General features: G+C 40.2%; 1 protein-coding gene across 9 annotated transcripts in view; it reads right to left on the bottom strand.

Moving 5' to 3' along the window:
• Positions 1–13,974, bottom strand: part of col8a1a (collagen, type VIII, alpha 1a) — a 146,329-nt gene that overhangs the window by 96,635 nt on the left and 35,720 nt on the right. The window contains exon 1 of one of the 9 annotated variants that reach the window (XM_059650232.1): positions 11,535–11,545. The exons of the other annotated variants lie outside the window; for them this stretch is intronic. The gene's annotated coding sequence lies outside the window, so the exon portion shown is untranslated. Of the gene's footprint in view, positions 1–11,534; positions 11,546–13,974 lie in introns of those variants that run through there. 9 annotated transcript variants of the gene reach the window in all.

Raw genomic sequence — 13,974 nt, 5'->3', positions numbered from 1 at the left:
CTTCCAAAAAGGTCACCTCTCAGCCTCATACACTCCAGTGAAAGAAGTCCCAGCTCTTAGGTTTGAAGGATCTGACATTCAATACAGTTAACCCCTCCAAAAAGTATGTACCACATTTTTAGTGTCTCTATTCATTAAACTGAGCAGTCTATGTACCCGACTCATATTTCCATCAAGCTACGGTGTGGAAACAGGCCATTCAGCCCAACAAGTCCACACTGCCCATCTGAAGAACACCCCATCCTGACTCATTCTCCTACCCCTGCATTTCTCCATATCTCACCCACATAACCTAAGCATCCCTGGACACTATGGGCAATTTAGCACAGTCAATCCACCTAACTAGCATATCTTTGGCCTGTGGGAAGAAACTCACGCAGACATGGGGAGAATGTCTGTGTTGAGTTTGCACACAGAACAGTACAGCACAATACAGGCCCTTCGGCCCACAATGTTGTGTCAACCTATTATCTTATTAAGATCAATCTACTTTGCATACTCCACATTTTACTATCCTCCATGTGCCTAACCAAGAGTTGCTTAAATGTCTCTAATGTATCTGACTCCACTACCACTGCTGGCAGTGCACACCCATTCTGCATTAAGAACCTGCTTCTGATATTGCCCCTATACCTTCCTCCAATCATCTTAAAAATATGTCCCCTCATAATAGTTATTTCTGCCCTGGGTAAAAGTCTGACTTTCCACTATGTCTCGCATCCATTTTGTACACAAAAGACAAGTGCCCAAGGGTGGAATTGAACCTGGAGTTCCTGGTACTATGAGGCAGCAGTGCTAACCACTGAGCCACCATGCCACTCCAAGTCATCTTGAAATTCCACCTTCTCTAACCATGCTACCTCTCAAAATGCCTAACATTCCTTCATTCAGCACCCTTACAGTACCACAGGACTCAGAGATTAAAAGGAAGACTTCGTTATAATCAAATCACAGCATCTTCTTCAATCTGTTTTCCATTTTTTTCCTTCCCACTTGCCTTCTCCCTTCATTACTCAATATATCTTCTACATTGGTGAAATGTTTCTGTCTGTCCTCCTAGTATTTGCAATTTTTTTTTGTTTTCCCCTCAGATAGCCTCCTTTCACTGGAGCTGTTTTCCGTCCACCTAACATTCTTGGATCCATCAGTCCCTCTTGCCTTTTCTGACTCACTAGGTTTTATTTTGTACTCCAAGTCTTCTACCCTACAGCTCTCGGCTTTTCTTGCCTTCTGTACTCCTACAGGTTTTTCCGGACACACTTTGCTGGGATAGTCAGTGTCAATTTGGTGCTTAATAACAGACTTGCACTATTTTGTACAGAGCCCCTCTAACCCCACCCAGCATATCTGAAGCATTCCAGACTTTATTGACATAAGACCTTCAGTTCCTGAAATACTTGGTTTAACAGAATGAGAAAACAGGTTCATAATTTTCATAGAAATTCCACTGGAAATGATTATCACGTCAGTCCCAAATGTTTTCTTGTTTCTTATTTCAAGTCTTAAACTAATACAAAAATTCACTCCAGATCCACAGTCATTTGCACAGAATTGTTAGTGTAGAAAAGGGGCCGTTTAGCTCATTGGATCAGCACAGAGTCGGAACATTTTATTGTAGTGCCAATTTTCTGCATTTTCCCTGTAATGCTGCGCATTATTTAAATAGAAACAATTATCGAATGCCTGCTTCAATACTTCAATATAACTGCTGCCGCCACACCTTCAGGCAGTGCATTCCATTTCCTAACTGCTCGTTGTGAGAAAAAATATTTTTTGCACCTCACATTTGCTTCCCTTGCTGCCACTTTAACAGTGTTGTCTGGTTCTTGTTCTGTTTGCATGGGATCAATTTCTCCCTATCCACTCTGACCAGAGCACTTATTTTGAGAACTTCTATCCATTGTCCTCCTACCTTCATCTTCATAAGTGGACACAGCTTCAACTTCTCTAATCTTGCCCCATAACTGAAGTGACTCATCTCTGAAATAACTTTTGCAATCCTCTTCTGAACAATACATTCACATCCTTCCTACAGTGTTGGGCTCAGAACCGTACACAATACTCCAATGGAGGTCTAATAAGTGTCTGATACAAGTCCATCATAACCTCCCTGCTCTTGTACTCTCTGCCCCTATTTATGAGCCTAGAGTCTTGTATGCATTATTAATAGTTCTTGAACTGTCTTGCCATCCTTAATGACTTGCATACACCTTGGTCTCTCTGCTCATTTTAAATAATACCTTTTGTTTTAGGCAAATCTCTCCATGTTTTTTGCGCCAAAGAAATAAGAAATATTCAAATGATACGGATCAGTTAGGTGAATCGGCCAAAGATGGGAAGACAAAGTTTAATGTGAATAAGTACGAGGTTATCCATTTTGGTTACAGGACTAGAAAGACAACTTGTTTCCGAAAATGGAGAGAAACTGGAGTGCTTTGATGCAGAGGGAACCAGTGTCCTTGTGTATGACTCCCAGAAGACTATTATGCAGATATAGCAGGTAATAAGTCAAATGGAATTGTGGCATTGATGACTAAAGGAATGGTGTATAAAAAGTAGGGAACTACAACTGTACAAGACATTAGTGAGACTGCACTTGGAGCACTGCCGACAATTTTGGCCCTCTTGGAGGAGGGATGTAGTTGTATTGGATACAGTTCAGGAGGCTCACTGGATTGATTCCGGGGATGAAGGGTTTGTTTTATGGAGATAGATTGAGGCCTTTACACTCTGAAGTTTAGAGGAATGAGAGGAGGAGATCTAACTGGTATACAAGATGATAAAAGGGATTGACAAAATAGACCTAGAAAGGATGTTTCTACATGTGGAGCAATCTACAATGAAGTCATTGTTTTAATATAATGGGCAGCAGATTTAAAACAGAGGTGAGGAGAAACAAGCGTGTTATATTTGAAAAAAAAACTGCAAGAACTGCTGATGCTGTAAATCGGAAACAAAACAGAATTCATCAGAAAGAGCTCAGCCGGTTTGGCAGCATTTGTGAAGAAAAATCAGAGTTAAATGTTGAGAGTCCAGTGACCCTTCCTCAGAATATTTGTAATGGTCAAATTCTTTGGCAGCATCCTGAACCCAGGGCCGGTAATTGCCTGCATCACTGCAAATTCTACTCACTTCCTTACAGAGTTTGCGAGTGCAGCTTATCTGGTTCCGGTGCAGTGTCATCTTTAAGTACTGACAGTTTATCAAATCCAATGGTTTGTTAATTTTAAACCTTTCGAGTGGCTGTGTTTACTGTCTCCCTGGCCTGAGTAGCATATGCCTCTTTGGTAGACAGATGCAAAGTATTCATTTAATATCTCAGACATGTTCTTTGTCCTCTTCAATATAAAACTGAAACTAGACTGAAACTATTTGAAAAAAACTCCAGTTAGGACATAAGTTCATTTATGTGGTTGACACATTTCTTACATAAAAATTGAGTGAAGGTATTGTGCTAAATGAACTGAAATGCAACATATGGAATTGTTTATAGGTGCAGATCAATGTCAAGGGTAGGCTCAAGGTTGCAGTCAGTACTGAGATGAAGGGACTGAGTGGTTTGCAAATCCATGAGATTTAAAAAGCAGGAATTGGAGGTCATGATAGACGAGAGAATGGAGACGTTTTAGGGGCAAGGCCAATTGGAAGAATCACACATAGATCTAAACCAGTAACATATAGATGATGTTTTGGTGGTCGGGGGTGGGGTCAATGATCAAGGAAGCGGTAGGAGGTGGTGTTGGAGAGTTGGCGCCTGGTCTCAACGATGTAGAAGTCAGTGCGCCATGATATAGCTGCACCTCCTTTGTCCACGGGTTTTATGATGAGGTTGGGATTGGAGCAGAGGGGTGCACGTTCTGTGGGGGAAGAGGATGGAGTGGGTGAGAGGGGTGGAGAGGTTAAGGTGATTGATGTCTCGACGGCAATTGGAAATGGAGATCAAGGGAGGGTAGGAGGTCTTGGGGTGGTGTCCAAGAGGATGGGGTGTGTTGGAGGGTGGAAAAGGAGTTAGTAGAGGGAAGGTTAGGCTCACAATTAAAGTAGTAAGCGCGGAGGCGGTGGAAAAATCGTTTGACATCCAAGCTTGAGTTGTATTCATTAATGTGTGGGTGGAGGGGAACAAAGATGAGCCATTTACTGCGAATTAACTGTTCGCCCTCAGTGAGGGAGAGATCTGGGGAAATGGTGAAGACCTGGCAGAGCTGGGTGGAATTTGAATTCAGGAGAATTCAATGTGGTAGTGGGGCTCACGCGACCAAGTAGTGTTCAAAGATGGACAGGCCAATTTCAAGGCACAAGATTTTTCTACACTTTCTTCATACACATTATATCTGCTGCTTTATGCTCATAAAACATGCCGTCATGATGCCACCATTTTTTGAAACAGTTAAGCTGACTGCTCTGTAGTATCATGGGTTATTTTCCTCCCCCTCAGAGAAATGATGTGCAGAGTAGTCAATCAAACTGCTCTCCTTTTTCGGAGTTTTGCCAACATCCTGCAAAAAGTTACTGTGTCAGATCACAAAAACATAAGGCAACTTTGCGATGTTTTTTTCTCCTTTCCCTGCTTCAATACATTTTGATTGTGATCAATCAGATTGGCCCTAAACTGTGCTTAAACATTTCAGATATTCAGCGTTAAAGTCATCACAAAAACTCTGCATAGAAAATATCAAAAGGAACTAGAAATTGGGATTGGTTCAAAATAGGTGGCCTAGTTTAAAATGTGTCATAGAAAATATCATACAAAGCCAAAATCAATTTTTTGTTTAATTTTTCCTTCTAAAGTTGAATAGCTTGGGAAGTTCTGAAGTATTGGGAGCAGGAATTCTCAAATAGCTGAAACTTCACAAGAACTAGCCCCTGGCTGACCTCAGGCTTTAGTATGTTCATCTCAAATACCTATCTGAAAAAAGTGACCCCAGAAAGGATACAGGAAAGATTAAATGTAGCTGTATTTAAATAGCCGAGCATCATGTCTGTGTCTAGACTTTAATGGCCCATTAAAAAAAAAATCTGAATTCTAGCATCAAGGGGAATATTCTCAGAAACAGTGGAAGCCAGGAAGGGTAGACGAAATACCTGGATGGGGGTCTTGCAGACAAGATCATCAATCATAGTTGCTAAAATGGAAATCCTTTTTCTTTCAATCTGCATAAGGGTCTAATATGTGGTCAGGATGGACCAACCTGGGCCCCAATTTATCAAATGTAGAACATTAGAATTGACCAAAGTGGCTCAGTATAATTTGCAATATAACTAAAAAGTAACACCTCCCAATAAGATTAATGGTTAATTATTTAGCAACAGACCATATTAAAATTCTATAATTTGATCAACTGAAGTGTATGGTTAAATTTTCAGAGTCATGAAGTCCTGAGTGTCTTAGTGATACATAAGTCATTCTGGGAGGTTATCGTGGATTTATCTATTAGCATTTGATGTTAAAAAGGATTTAAACCATGATAAAAGATTTACACCAGAAGCTAGAATTTGTTCAACAAGTTAAAAAGTGAAATTTAGCAACTAGTGAAAGTGTAATAGATCAGGAGCAAAAGCTTATATAATGTCTAACTTGACTTGACAATCTGTGGAAAACCTCAGATTTAATAAGCTTTATATTTCATGCTTATGAATTGTTTGGTTTTGATTTTGTTTAATACTTCATGTATAATAAAATCAGTATTACTCAAATGGGATTCAGACAGACAGAATTAGGACAGACATAATCAACTCCAGACAAACAGATATTTCATCCAACATTATTATTCAGATATATCAGACAGACTCTCGTTCATTGCGACTGTAGATAATTTTTGATTCAAAAACTTTTGATTCTACATCATCTCTTAAGGGCACTAAAAAGAAGAAGTCAATCTAATCCCAAAGTTTACCTGAAAACTCATGTGATTCATACAGGTTATGTATTTTCAGTTTTCTTTTCAATTGAGTTATTAATTTTAATAGTCATCCTTTTTGCTTAGCTCTTTGACTGGCAGAACTCAGGAGGAAATACATGCATTACTATAATGATTTAGAAAAAAAAATGTTTTTAATGCCTATCGTCAGTTTACTATACTTGAGGCTTTTCCTGGGAGAGTAAATGATTTTTTTTAAATGGCAGAAACATGGACTTAAGATGGCTGCTGTGATCATGTGACCAAACATGGAGATCAACTTGGACAGCCCCCTGTGGAATAAATGAAGCCATCTACATTGGGATTACCAAAGGCAATGAAACCAAGCAAATGTGACAGCATCAAGAAATTTGCATCTCCTGTTTTAATGTTAAATTTACATAAAATTGGGAGAATGAAGGCCCATTTACCAGTTCGCTAACGTGGAAAGACAATGGAGCCAGACTCAGGAATACACAAATATATTTCAAGAGCTGACATGTTGAACACAGAAAGAAGGAAAAAAAAATGAGTTTGCAAACGAAAATTAGAAGACTCTCTCTCGTTGTCTGTTGCTGTCAGTCTCTGAATGTACCGCCTGGTGAAAAACAACCAGTCATTCACCGAGAACTTAGTGAGGCAGGGATCGTGACAATTCTCCTTGCTAGCTCCCTGTTGGATATAGTGTACAGAGACCCGGGATGACCGTATTGTGACCTTGAATCAACTAGTCCATCTATGAATGGGCACATCCTTCCTTCTACACTCATCCTGTAAAAAAGGAGGTATACACTACCAATGAAAGGACTCACTTGGAGGTGGGAAAAGAAAGAACATATTAAAGCATCTGGTGTCTTGGTGGGATCTTGAGAAACTGAAAAAACAAAAATCACTGCCAGCTTTCTCCATATGGTTGCACTGAATTATACATCAGCCATTCCATCACAGTCAGAAATTTGTAGAATATTGGCCTTCGAGGTGGGTTCTGAATGGAGGACAACAAAGCTGCTGGAAATTGGGAGCTTCACGTCGAATAAATGCAACCCTGCTGAAAAGACAAAAAGCACTGTGGGTGACAAATTTTGAGTTCCAGCATCCCAGCTGAGAGGTTAATTGTTTCCATCGATAGTAAAACACTGGCTTTCATAGGGGAAGTACACTTAAGGGAAAATATTGTAAAGACTCATGAGAACCTACCAGTTTTTAGCCGGCATAGTTATATTCTGTGCTTCTACTGAGACATTGTCTTTATTGTCTACTTGGCCCGTTTCTCAAGATGTAACCAGACAGCAGAGGGTATTTCAGACAAAACAATGCACTCTGTTCGAGAAAGGAATTTAACAACCCCAGATGTAGGCAATAGAAAGGTTGTGCACTCTTGATAGTTGGAAGTAAAGACCAACACAAAGTTCAAAAAGCAGATGTGAAATATATAATGCAAATTTAGGCATTAACCACATTCCCTACCTACTGGAGGATTTCCATGGCAACCCAAGCCCCAGATGTTTGGCTTGGATCCTGTGCTTTCTGAGGACGGACAAAAAAAGTGCAATGCCTTCTCGTTTTATTTTCCCCAAGTCAATAATTGAACAAAATATGTTCGCATCAAGAACTGGGTAGATTACAGGAGGGAAATTGTATAATGGATATCACATACCTATGAAGCAGCCTAGTGTGGAACACGACAGCAGCCAGAACACATGAAAGCTTCCTATGCTGGTCTACTGCAGAGAGTCCTTGGAGAGAGACTGTGATGTCTGTCTTTTTAAACTTGCTTCTTGTTTTTCTGACTTACGGTTGTATTATGCATAGCTGTAATGTAACTTTTTTTCCCCTCCTTCATCTCTATTCTGCAACTAAGGATTGTACAGATGGCACCATGTGTTGGTGACATTAGTTACAGGGTAACAAATCTTGTAACTGAAGCTGTACCTAAGACAGCGCTTTAAGTGGCAACTTATAAACTTTTCACTGTACTCATTTGAGTACATGCTACAATAAAGCTAATTCAATAAGTGTGTAAAGAGAGAAGAGCTTACCAGTTGGAATGAATTCAAAAGTCTCAACAAAGTAGAAATAAGCAGCACTTGAAAGGGAGGGGGAAATAATTAGAAGGGAGCAAGCTAAATTTCTTCACATAACAAGTTGCAAAGCTGAGAAATTTACTTCCAGTAGTTTCAGTGGAAACAAGACTAGAAAAGGTGATTTGCAGGGTAAAGTACTCATGAAGCAATGGGGAGAGATAGTTCAGACACAAACTAGATATATTCCTTTGAAAGGAAACGGTAGTACCTTGGATTAAAAGAAGTGCATGTTATAACAAAACAGAAAAAAAAGTGGCTTATAATAAATGTCAGGAAAAGTAAAGTATTCAAGATAATAATAGAAGATCTAAAAGCTTAGTATTTGAAGAGTCACCTGACTGTGTCCTATAAATGCTGGGTGTAGCAAAGGTTAAAATATTTCTACTTTTAGCAGAACATTAGTCAAAATCTTTCAACCCTCATTGGCTAGATGAAGATTTTTGAGAAATCTGATAAAGTTCTTCAATTTATGTCACTGTTCAGGAAAGAGAACGAAATTACAGGTCAGTAAGCTTAATATTAATGGTGGTTAATAATAAATCGTTAACATGGCTAAATGAAAGATTCATTTAGAAAAGTATGGGTTAATCAAAGAGCACTGGTATGGATTGATCAAATTAAAACATGCCCAATTCACATGTTTGAACTTAAGTAAAACAAAACAGCGATCAAGTTACTAATGCAGATACTTAGCTTTAAATTGAATAATTGCCTCATTCAGGTGTTGGAATCTCAATGGGTGATTATTGATGAATCTTTAACTGGGCATGCAAAGAACTCAAGTGGGATCCAATGGTGTTAGGGAGTGGAGTTCAGACTAAAAGTCAATGAATCAAGGGTTCGCGATGTTTAATTAGATGAATTCTGTTCATCCAGTATTGAATGTCTGATAAGCAGTCTGACAATTCAGCAACTGTGGAAGTGTTGAGAAAGGTGATGAGATAGAGCCAGGTGGTATTAGACGGAAGTTAAAAACTATGCTTGAGGGATGTCAGATTGGGATCCAGGTTCACTTCAGGTCAGAAAGTGATGTTAACCATACCTGGTAGATTTAAACAATAGCAGCTGTTTGGTGAGGAGGAACCTAATGTAGCACGAGTAAATGGTAAGGCAGCCATTTTAAAAATTACAGTGCACTTTTTTTGGCAATGAATGGGTCTCCTACTAAAACTAAAAATGCAGAAGGTTTTAAATTACATGCTCAATAGTCAAATAGCTTTTGATTTCTTCATATTAAATCAATTGTTGCATTAATCAATTTTGTAATGGGAGGGGAATAAAATTTAAAAATAAGAATATATCTGGTTTCAGCATCACCATTTGTAGAGAACGTGCAAACAAATTTGCATCTATAAATTGAGTGCCAGTCAGACAGTGTAAGAGAGTGGTCTAAAGTTGAATCCTTTAATTTGCCTTTCTTCTCTTTTGGAGAAGCACTTCACAGAGTAGCAGTTATGGGTGCATGGGTGCAAGACCAAAATCTATTGACCGGTGACTATAAGCCATATACTAGCTCCAATTGGTCACTGAAGTACAATGCAACTCCAGGTACATATTTAGGGTTGTAACATTTTCAGCCTCAAAAGCATTCTACCCATATTTGCCCCCACCCCACTACCCTCTTCCTGTAACCCTGCATTTTCCAATGGTTAATCCACCTAAACTACATAGTCCATGTTACCATGGACAATTTAGCATGTAAAATCCACTTAACCTGAATATCTTTTCACTGTGGGAAGCAGTTATGTGGTTTTCATTGTTGTTTGCGTGGGATCAGCATTGAGGAAAGCTGCTAACCCAGAGTTAAAAACTTAACAATAGCTCTTGACTCAGTGAGCACCATTCCATTGCTGAATAAGGCTACATGGAGACAAGAGTTATAAACAAAATAGGAGACCTGAAAAGCATACGATATACTTTAAGCCTTTTGGAGTAGGTTCATAAGACCAGTACAGTTACTTGTCCAACTTTTAGTATTCAAAAGTAAAATCTCTCATATTACAAATGCTGAAGCAACTAGAAAGTAAAAAAAAATCAGTAATTTGCTGTACAAGGCTTTGTGTTCTTATTCTTTTTAGAAAAATTGCATCCAGTTGGAGGATAAGACTGACTTTTGTTGAAAATTTTTGGCACCTGGGGCCTAGTGCTACTAGATCCATTATTCTCCTATGCTTCACAGCCTCAAGGAATGTAGTAATGTAACCCAGTTTACTCCTCTTGCATGGTAAAGTCCTCTAACTTTAAACAAAACAGCTATATTAGAGACAATCCTGTACACTGCCAGGTAATTTCGTGGAAGAGAAGAAAGCAGCAATTGCAGCTTGATTGTAGCATCTTTAATGTCTGGCCATAACCAAGGTACTTCACAGATGCACAACCAGAAAATTAAAAAAAATCAGCGACATAAGGAAGATTACGTTAGGAGCAGCAGTTTTTGGAATCTCTGCAGCATGGAAGCAGGCCATTTGGCCCCTCCAGTCCATGCTAACTGTCTGAAGAGCATCCCATCCACCCTCACTCTCCCTCCCCTCTTCCTGTAACACTGCATTTTCCAGCAGTTAATCCACCTAGCCTGCACATCCCATGACACTATGGACAATTTAGCATGTCTTAACTGGAATATCTTTTCACTGTGGGAAGAAGCCTGAGCACTTGAAGGAAACATATGCAAACACAGACAGAATGTACAAACTCCACTCTGACAGTTCCAAGGGTGCATTTGAACCCAGATCCCGCTACTGTGAGGCAGCAGTACTAACCATTGAGCCACCATGCCACCCAGTTAAAACTGTGTTTTACGAAATATCTTAAAACGAAGGAAGAGATGTGTAAACAGTACTAAGAAGGAATCTCTGTTTATTCGGAGCTGAGGGAACTATTTTGCCAAGGTTAGAAATGTGCATGTTGTGGAATTGAATACATTTTCTTCCCTTATCGCCAAAAATCAGCAATAAAACATTCTTGATCAGTGTACTTTTAGACTCATTAAAGGTTCACTCCACATTGCAAACCAATGAATGGGTCTTTTCAGAAACCTTAAATTCCTTACAGTAATTATGTGGGGTTTTCCATTTGTCACACCAACCAGATTTTTTTTTTAAAAGAGTAAGTAAGTATTCTTTATCCGGTGCCAAATTATAAACAGTTTGTTCAATAAAATTGCACTCAATAAAAAAAACTAAGGGTTGAAGTTTCTCACTTGTAGGTAAAAGGTGAATGAATGTCCTAGTTCCTGGGTCCCCTATTGCAATGGGACATGTTTTACCATGCAATCTTCTGCTTTTCACCTCATTAATTAAGCAACAGGTAGTTGGGCACATTTCTAAGGGAGCTGGCCAGCAAGTGAGGCATGAGTACTTGCCATTTGAGAATTTCCTGTTAACATCCCTCTGGCATGTCACAGACAAAGCCCAGCTTCCCACCACTTTAGGTCAGGAAAGATGTGGTGAGGGACAGAATAGGACATGAGAGAGGGGGAAGAACACACATACACAGAGCGTAGAATTAGAGGCAGCATGTGCAGTTGCTAGAATGTGACTTCCCAGGGGTCGGATAGGCTGTGCGCAATTGATCACTCAATTTCTTCAAGTTCAGTGACTTTCAAAATGTAAGCTGTCTCAGCCCAATCAGGATAAAGAAAATTTGACGGGAACGTTGGTGCCAAAGTGATTCAGACTTGGTGGACTTCGAAAATAGATATGGCCAGCAACGTTTAGGATGGCTACAAGGCTATGCTAAGAAACGAAGGATAGGGGTGAGTGTTTCAGGAGCAGAGGTGAGGCTGGGATGGAATCAGATAATAAAGTGAGTTTGAAAAAGGCCATAAGTGATGGCAGACAAATGTGACCTAAAAGATCAAAACAGGGCCACATCTGATAGTCAGGTTACAAACAGTTTGCTTCAGCCCCAAACAGTGCCAAGGAGAGGGGTGGATGACAACTTAGTTAATATAGAGTGGAGCTGGAGGAACACAGCAGGCCAGACAGCATCAGAGGAGCAGAAAGCTGATGTTTTGGGTCAGGACCCTTCTTCAGAAATGGGGGAGGGGAAGGGGGCTCTGAAATAAATAGATGGGGTGTGTTGGGCTGGGAAAGGTATGTGGGATTATGACAACAGATAGGTAATGGTGGGGATTGGTCAGTGAGGTGGGAGGAGCAGATAGGTGGGAGAGAAGACAGAGGCCAAGGAGGCGGGGGTGAAAGGGAGATTTGTCTTGGAATGATGCCGGGGGTGGGGAGATTTTGAAGCTAGTAAAGCCCACATTGAGACCATTGGGTTGTAAGCTTCCAAAGCAGAATATGAGGTGCTGCTCCTCTAGTTTCCGGGTGGTGTCGTTGTGACACTGGAGGAGGCCCAGGGTGGGCATCACCCAGGGAGGGGGAGGGAAGGTGAAGCGGTTCGTGACTGGGAGGTGTTATAATTTGTCACAAACACAGCACAGGTGCTATATAAAGCAGTCTCGGAGCCTCTACTTGGTCTCTCAGACGTAGAGAAGGCCACATTGGGAACAGTGGATACAATAGACCACGTTAGTGGATGTGCAGGTGAACATCTGTTTAATGTGGAAGTCTTCTTGGGGCCTGGGATGGGGGTGAGGTGTAGGGGCAGGTGTAGCACTTCCCGTGGTTGCAGGGAAAGGTGCCGGGTGTGGTGGGGAGTGTGAAGCAGATGAGGGAGTCACGGAGAGAGCGGTCACTTCAGAAGGCAGATAAGGGTGGGGAAAGAAATATATCCTTTGTAATAGTGGGGTCAGATTGTAGGTGGCGGAAAATGATGTGTTGAATCCAGAGATTAATGGGAAAATATGTGCGGACAAGGGGAATTCTGTCTTTGTTTTTATTGCGGGGAGGGGGTGTACGATTGAGGGTGTTTTCGACCACTGAAAGTGGCGGGGCTGTCAGTTGCAGTCCTTGAAATACGAGGTCATCTGGGATGTTTGGGAGTGGAACATCTCATCTTGGGAGCAGATGTGGAGGTGGTGGAGGAATTGGGAGTAGACATTACTTAGCACTGGGAGCACCTGCTGTCTGGAGCGAAGGGTTAATGCTTAACCATGCGAGTATTAAAGTGTTGTCAGTAGTGATGTAAGAATTCAGAAGATGACAAGACTCTGAGGAAACATGTTACTATATAAGCCTTGCATCTTGTCCAAGAATACAAATAGCTCATAGAATGTTGAATAGAATGCAATAAAGGAAAGTCTCTTTTTGAAAACAGAAAATGATTAAGGCAATGCTTCACAAAAGGGGCAATCTCACTAGTGACTAAGCCGACAACTGCTGTTGTAGGATTGTAACAATCCAAAAAAAAGTGAACAGCTTACTAAGAATTGTGTAGATCGACAAGAAAAAAAAAAGTGGTTGGGAGACAGAAATCCGATGGGATCAGTGACTGACAATAAAATTGACAAAGCTAGCAAGGGAAGCGATTTTCAACTAACTTGATGCTAATAGTGGTTTCTGGCAGCTGCCAATGCCTAAAGAATTCAAATTCTTAAGTGATAATATTCAAACCATTTAACCGGTATGGCTTTAAACCACTTACTTTTCACCATGACTTCTAAACGGAAATCCCCGAAAGAACGATGACAAACATCTCAAAAGGAATTAAGGAGATCTCATCTGCCATACAGATAGCATTCAAGTTCATGGTTCAATGACAATTAAACTTGACAAAAAAAGGGGTAAGTGCAATTCTGAAAACTTCATAGGAAGCAGGACTAACTTTGAACGAAAAATATGAATTATTAAAATCAGCAACAATGTTATTGTGGCATATTGTTCACCCAACAAGCATTATATCAGATCTACAGGCCAACTGACCTATCAAACATTCTATCATCCAGAAATGTTAGAGAGTTGTGAAAGTTTGTGGGAATGGTCAACCATAGTGGGCAAACCTTTAATCAAATTTCACACAAATAAAAATGAACGAGATAAAACTTTAAGATTTTAAAAGGCATCAATGGGGAGTATTCGTGCTGAGAAAGAGGA

The sequence above is a fragment of the Stegostoma tigrinum genome, chromosome 12, assembly GCF_030684315.1.
Source record: "Stegostoma tigrinum isolate sSteTig4 chromosome 12, sSteTig4.hap1, whole genome shotgun sequence".
Classification (NCBI taxonomy): domain Eukaryota; kingdom Metazoa; phylum Chordata; class Chondrichthyes; order Orectolobiformes; family Stegostomatidae; genus Stegostoma; species Stegostoma tigrinum.
Note: the sequence above shows the minus strand (reverse complement) of the source record. Positions and strands in the feature narration are given on the sequence as shown.